Genomic DNA, 8,489 nt, shown 5'->3' on the forward strand with positions numbered 1-8,489 from the left:
ATACATGTTCACAAACCCTAGGCAAAATTAATTTCCAGCCATGCACAATTTATGGAAAAATGCTCATAAAATTCTAGACAGAAAATGTGACATCAAGCAAAAAACCACACAATTTTTGGATGTAATTTCAATTAGATATGATTTTTGGAAGATGGAGAAAAAATAAAAAATGAATGAAGCATAGCATGTGAAGTCATGGAGGGAAAAAGAAATAATGGCATGGCATTTGAATATGTGTGAGAGCCAGGAATCGAAGAGAGTCAACATTTGAATGCTAGCGCGCCTTGCTGCAAAACGCAACGCTTCATTAAACTGACGTGGCTAAGGCAAATCAATAATAACCAATCAACATGCCAGGCAAGCGACAACTGGACCAGTACATGAACATATTTTCACAAACACATGCAAGGCGCGAATAACACACTCTAGTGGATCAAACCTAATTCTGGAAACGATATTCATCAACATTCATCAAGTTCATCATGGCTCAAGAACAAATTTCTCATAAACACAAAACAAGCATATCATCGTGTTCATCTTCCAACATACATCAACAATCCATGCCTGGTTTAATCTAATTCAACGTGTACAAGAAGAATCGAGCAAAAGAAGAATCAACCATGAAACTTTAACCTAGCATATATAACACAATAGTGCATGGATTTCAGTGATCTAAAGCTCAAATTAATCAGCAATGCACGATCTACAACAATCACATAACAATTTCATGAATTAAGGAAATCGATTTGGAACCTTGATGAAGATGCAGAACTGGAACTGGTGACTTTAGGCCTTGCAATGCTCAAACAGATCCTCTTCAGTGCTTGTATGGATGAATGGATGAAGGTTTGAAGCTTAGATGTGCACGATTCTTCCAGAAATTGCAACTGCCATGGATGAGCTTCAAGGTTTGAGATGCTTCCAACTGCACGATTTCTACTGGATCTTGCTTCAGTAATGCTCCATAATGCTTATAGATGATGAATGAATCAAGAAATATGCAATGTGTTTGAAGAAATTCAAAGAAAAAAGTGAGAGAAAAATTTATGGTTTGGATCTAGATCTGAGAATTGTGATATTGTTAGCAGAATTCTGTTATGATTTGTCTTATATACTCCCTCCTAATCATGTTCCTAATCAAGTTTAAGCTTATGGCAATTGGATTAGTGAAAATAGAGTGCAAATGCAAAATGGCCATTTCACCCTATGCATGGTGTGCATGGTGAACAGTGCCCGTGTTTATGATTCAAATTCACTTAAAAATGCATTTTGGAGCTATTGGCAATGATAGAATGTTCAAACAATTCACCAATTTTAAACTTTCAAAATTCCCTCCAAAAATCAAGTGAATTTGCAAATGATTATGTGATGAGAATTCATGGCATGTGATGTATGTTTTGGAAAGTAGAGGTCAAAATATGAATGTACAAAAAAGAACCACTCCATTTGGACTTTTGGTTGAGAAGTTATGCCCATTTGAATCTCCATGCACACCTTGCCATGATTTGATCACATCTCCTTAACCACACATGAGAAATTGATGATATTGGACTTTTTGGAAATGGGAGAGAAAGATCTTCAACTTTCATGTTGGAACAAATTTCATTTGAAGCTTTCTTGATGATGTAATCTTGAGGAGAAAACCTTTTCATTTTTGGTAATCTTGAATTATAGGTCACTTTCTATTTTTGGAAAGTTTTGACCTGACTTTATTTTCTTCAATGTTGATGTTTGAAATGTCAAATGAGACTTGTTTGAACATGAATGAAGTATTTCTAATCACTTCCCACCTCCAAAATCCACAGTTGACTTGGCAGTTGACTGGCTAGGGTTTCAGATGACCTGACTATGCTCAGATGAAATTCAAGCCTCTACCACTTGGGATTTTGATTCAAAATGATATCATAGCTCATATGGACTCTTGATAATGACTGTGGTGTCCAAATTCTCAAGAATGGCCACCATCTATTGCTCAATGAATGCCTTTGACTGCTTTGACTGTTGAGTGCTTCATCTGCAAGACAAGGGTTAGATGACATATTTTTGTACTTTTGGTTAGTGATAAAAAGAAAAGCAATGATATACAAATGTAAAACATGCTTGGTGATCAAGAATCACTCTCTCAAAAGGATAGCCCACCCACAGGGAAGCAAGCAAGGTGCACAATGATCCTTGAGGCAATGAATGATATGATATGATGCCATGAGGGATCTTAGGGACAAAATTGGGGTCTTACAGCTTCACCTAGAGTTTTAGGAATAAAAACAGAAGACAAAGAAGACAAACAAATATACTGCAAAGGGGAAAGACGATGATAACATAAATCAATATAATATGGAGAAAGATTTCGTGTTTGACGTATACCTTTTCGAAGGGCAGTCGGAATATCAGACTCAGGTTGCAGGATCGGATTCGGTGATGGCGGAGGCGTCAGAGGAGAGTCTGCAATAACCTCAGAGACAAGTATGACCTCAGGGACAGGGACGATGATAGTTAGGTGACGAAGCTGATATGTTTGAAGTGGTCGAGAAGTGGGGGAGTCAGGAACCATAGATTGATGGGGGATAATGGTAGGCGGGACGTTAATAACTGGCGGAAAAGGTATGCGAGTACTTTCTTGAATGGGTTCTGGAGTTACATAATTGGACTCGAAATACGGAACATACTTGAAGAAGGTAACATCGGCTGATATGAGGTATCATTGTAGAGTATGTGAATAAAAACGATAACCTTTTTAGGGTCGATGGTAACTAAGAAAGACACACTTTAGTGATCAAGCTGATAGTTTATCAAGACCAGGAGAGAGATTGTGTACAAAACATGTGGACCCTAAGACTCAGGGAGGAGTTGGGTGAAGTGCGGAACTGAGAAAAAGGATTGAATGAGGGATTTTATTGTTAAGGACAGATGAGGGCATGCGGTTTATAAGGTAACATGTCATTAGCACAACATCCCCCCCAAATCGAGGTGGAACATTACCATGGAGAAGTAGGGTCATAATGATTTCTACGAGATGCCAATTTTTGCGTTCAGCTACCCCGTTTTGTTGAGGTGTGTGAGGGCAAGATGTTTGACGAAGAATACCATTGCATGGCATAAATTTTTGAAATTATTGGGATAAATATTCACGGGCATTATCACTTCTTAAGGTACGGATAAACACATTGAGTTGAGTTCTTATTTCTTGATAGAATTGTTCAAAAATAGAAAATAATTCAGATCTATTCTTCATTAAAAATAACGACGTGCAACGTGAAAAATCATCAATAAATGTGACAAAATACCTAGATGCAAAAGGGACGAAACTCGTTTATTGAATCGATTGGGAAACTGACCACGAGTGTGTTTCCCTAACTGACATGACTCACAATGTAAATTAGATACCTTCGATAAATTTGGCACCAACTTATGTAGTTTGGAAAGACTAGGATGACCTAACTGAGCATGGATAGTGGATAGTGAGTGGAGAATCTTTGGTTGAGCATGTCTGAGATGACACCGAGAAGTAATAAAGGTCTTGAGACTCACATCCGACGCCAATCGTCCGTCCCGAACTTCGATCCTACAGGGTAACATTATTTTTAGTGAATGTGGCACTACAATCAAGAGAACGAGTTAAACGACTGACTGAAAGTAAATTAAATAGACAATTAGGTACACAGAGGACAAAAGTAACAGAGGGAAGGTAGAATTTGAACAGTACCAATCCCTTCGGATCGAGTTTGAGAACCATTGGAAGAAGTTATAGTAGGTAAGAAACCAGATGTGTAGAGAGAACATAAAATATTTTTATTACCGATGGTCAGATGCACCAGAATCAAGGACCCAAGGTCCAAGAGAAGATGATTGAGAGAGACAAGCAGATGAATTACCAGTGTGTGTTATCGAAGCAGTAGAATCTAAGTTCTGATAATATTGGACGACGACCGGATCAGATGGTGGGGTTAGTTTTCCAAAACGTTGCCGGAAGTTTTGTCGGAACAATAACGACGGTAGTGGCGGCAAGGTGGTTACCGAAGAATTTTAAAAGTGAGAGGAAAATCGGAGTGATAAAACGGTTTGTAAAAAAAATTCTCATCGAAAGGAAGTGGGTCAACCGGGTAAAGCACAACGATGAAAGAATTTCCCCTTAGCAGGCTCTAGATACCATATTAGAATACAAGAGACTAAGAGACATTTGAATAAATCGTGTGTTTTGAAAAACACTACGGAGACTTTATTATATAGAGAGAGATTACAACTAATTACATGATATAGTCGATGTGAGAATATTCTATATACAAATATTCTTAACACTATTTATTTACAAATATCAAAATTATCCAATTTATAAGCATATAAACTAATCCTCTAATATAACACATGTTGATTCTGATTCTGTTTGATCAATCACTCATAATATTATCCAATTTATAAGCATATAAACTAATCCTCTAAGTCTCAACCATAATTTTTGCTCTTTTTTTTTTTCTTCTTTAAATGAATTTTTGAACAACTAAACCCTTTGTACTTCTCAAAATATGGCATCTTGAACTTTTAAGGAATTACTGTAACACCCTTCTAAGATACCCCAAAATATTTAATTAAAATAGCAATATATCAATCAGAGTAATTATGCAATTAAGGGTGTCACACAATCAATTCACACCGTTTTCCAAATTATCCTGTCATGCTCATTTATTTCATTAGAATAAAACATGTGCATAATACGCAGCGGATACAACTAGCAACATTCAAACCATGTGGTACATTACATGTAAAGTTGTTTAACAACCAAAAGAAAACATAGTAAAACATCCCATCCCGATGTTACATCTACCAGAGCATGACCCACTAAGGAGACTATACTAGACTCCAAGCACTAGCTCCTACTCAATCACTGCTCGTTACCTGAAAAATAGTTGTAAGGGTGAGTTCCTCAATCGATATAACAAGCATTATAAAATATCATGTCATGTTAAGTAATTTAACACATTAATCACCCTAATCACATCACACATTCGGTAACGGCACATCAATTCAAATATCATACTCAATACGATACAACTCATGCTCATACTCAATATCAACACAAACACACGTATAATATTGGAATACATCCATTCATATTATACGCCATACACATATTATGCAATGAGACTCCATGCATGCGGTACCGACTATTTGTGAACATATAGTTCACCTCACCGTTCAAATCCAGGCACGGCTACCAAGCCCACTAGTCTCACTCATTTGAGACCTAGTGACTCACTCACTAATTCCTCACCATGGGAATTGGCTACCACCCCAAGGGCTATGCTATGCACGCTAATTCACCTAGCATGCAAACATCGACAACAGTCCATAATGACTAACTCACTAATTCCTCACAATGGGGATTAGCTACCACCATAAGGCCACAATATGCATGCTAATCACCTAGCAATGCTAAATCATCAACCACAATTCAAGAATAGACATATGCTCACACTCTAAGCCATAAAACAGTCTATTCACAAATGCACACATCATCAGTATTTTATCACATAGCATATCAGATCATGCCAAAGAACAACCACAGTATTAGCACACTCTACTAATACCTATACTACTCAAAACAACGGGAAATGATCCCTAATATATCGTACATCAGCTAAATCACATTACTCAGCTGAACAACCAAAAACTGCACAACAACAGCACAGAAAAATCACAATCCTGCCCATACGCGTACTGCCTAGTCCCATACGCGTATGGCCCATTTCTCAGCCAAAATCCCATACGCGTAACACCATCTCATACGCGTATGCTACGCGTATCACTTCCCCATACGCGTACCAACAGAGACCAAACTACGTTCAAAACATCATCTTCCTCATCCATACGCGTATTGCCTAGTGCCATACGCGTACCAGGCCATCTCATACGCGTATTGCCTAGTGCCATACGCGTATGACCAGAAACCAGATTTCCAGATCTGCTATGGTTTTCTCTGCTACGAGATCTCCCAATTCCAACCTCCCACAATCCAATTTTTCACATTAATTGTTCATATCATCTAACACGAATCATACCTTATTCGATTTCACAATTACTAACATTATTACATCTAATTCCTACGAATTTCTCCAATTAAACCCATATTTCGTTCATCCAATATTTTCACAAATTTTCGGCATACATCATTCTAATCGGAGTCAAAATCAATGGTTTATCACTACCCACTACATGTTATCCCATAATACCCATTAAACGACGATAAACCCCCCTTACCTGAGTTAATCCGACAAATCTCTGAGCTTCAAGCTTTCCTTCCTCTCTTCAACCCTTGTTCTCTGGCTCTCTTTTGCCCTTTTCCACTTTTCAGTCTCCTTTCCTTTTCACGTGAAAATAACCCTTTTACCAAATGGGACCTTTTCTAAATTCCAACTTTTATATTTTCCAATAATTATAATAAAATAATCCAATAATAATAATCCCAATTATTTAATTAAATTAATAAATATATTATTAACTTAAATTAAATAATTATCTTATTTTATCGAGGTGTTACAACTCTCCCCCACTAAAAGAGTTTTCGTCCTCGAAAACATACCTAAGCGAATAACTCTGGATAAGACTCCTTCATCTGACTCTCTAGTTCCCAAGTCACATTGCCACCTGCTGGTCCTCCCCAAGCTACCTTTACCAAAGCAATCTCTTTGCCCCGCAACTGCTTCAACTCTCGATCCTCAATCCTCATAGGTGATGTTTCAACAGTCAGGTTATCTCTCACCTGGACATCATCTACTTGGACCACATGCGACGGATCATGAATGTACCTCCTCAACTGAGACACATGAAAAACCTCATGCAAATTCGCAAGTGACGGCGGTAAGCGATACGATAGGCTACCTCCCCTATCCTCTCCAAAATCTGGTAAGGACCAATAAATCGAGGTGTCAACTTCTTCGACTTCAAAGCTCGACCAACCCCAGTTATCGGAGTAACACGAAGAAACACATGATCTCCCTCTTGAAACTCAAGTGACTTCCTCCTCTTGTCGTGATAACTCTTCTGACGACTCTGAGCAATCCTCATCTTCTCCTGAATCATCTTAATCTTTTCCGTAGTTTGTTGAACAATCTCCGGTCCAACCACAGCACTCTCACCGGACTCATACCAACATAAAGGTGTCCGACATCTCCTACCATACAAAGCTTCAAACGGTGCCATACCAATGCTCGAGTGAAAACTATTGTTGTAGGTAAACTCAATCAAAGGTAAATAACAATCCCAAGCACCTCCTTTTTCTAAAACACAAGCCCTCAAAAGATCCTCCAGTGACTGAATCGTCCTCTCAGTCTGACCATCAGTCTGCGGATGATATGCAGAACTCAATCTCAGCTTAGTTCCCAAAGCCCTCTGCAAACCTTCCCAGAACTTCGATGTAAATCTAGGATCTCTGTCCGAAACAATACTCGACGGAATACCATGCAAACTTACAATTTTTTCAATATACAACTCAGCTAGTCTCTCCAACGGATAATCCATTCTGATCGGAATGAAATGAGCCGATTTCGTCAATCTGTCGACAATCACCCAAATAGCTTCAAAATTCTTAATTGTCCTCGGTAACCCAGAAACAAAATCCATACTGATACTATCCCACTTCCACTCTGGAATAGCCAACGGTTGCATTAGCCCAGACGGCTTCTGATGCTCAATCTTTGACTTCTGACAAGTCAAACAAGAATAAACAAAACTCGCAATTTCTCTTTTCATTCCCGGCCACCAAAATAGCTTTTTCAAATCATGATACATCTTCGTAGCCCCAGGATGAATACTCAGGCCACTACGATGTCCTTCCTCAAGAATACTCTTCTTAAGTTCGGTAACATCCGGAATACACACCCGATTACCAAATTTCAAAACACCGTTCTCATCAACTCTGAATTCACCACCTTGACCTTGATTCACTAGAGTCAACTTATCAACCAAAAGCACATCGGATTTCTGACCCTCTCTAATCTCATCCAGAATACCACTCGTTAACTTCAACATTCCCAATTTAACACTATTGTGAGTACTCTCACACACCAAACTCAAGTCTCTAAACTGCTCAATTAGATCCAATTCCTTAACCATTAACATAGACATATGCAATGATTTCCGACTCAATGCATCAGCCACTACGTTTGCTTTACCCGGATGGTAATTCAAACCAAAGTCATAATCCTTCAGAAACTCTAACCATCTCCTCTGTCTCATATTCAGCTCTTTCTGATCAAATAAATACTTTAAACTTTTATGGTCACTGAAAACCTCAAATCTTGACCCATATAAGTAATGCCTCCATAACTTCAGAACAAATACCACAGCTGCCAACTCTAAATCGTGTGTCGGATAGTTCCTCTCATGAACCCTCAGCTGTCTCGAAGCATAGGCTATAACCTGCTTATTCTGCATCAACACACCACCCAAACCCAACAATGAAGCATCACAGTAAACCTCAAATGCTTCCGACGAAC

This window comes from Lathyrus oleraceus, chromosome 6 (assembly GCF_024323335.1).
Source record: "Lathyrus oleraceus cultivar Zhongwan6 chromosome 6, CAAS_Psat_ZW6_1.0, whole genome shotgun sequence".
Classification (NCBI taxonomy): Eukaryota; Viridiplantae; Streptophyta; class Magnoliopsida; order Fabales; family Fabaceae; genus Lathyrus; species Lathyrus oleraceus.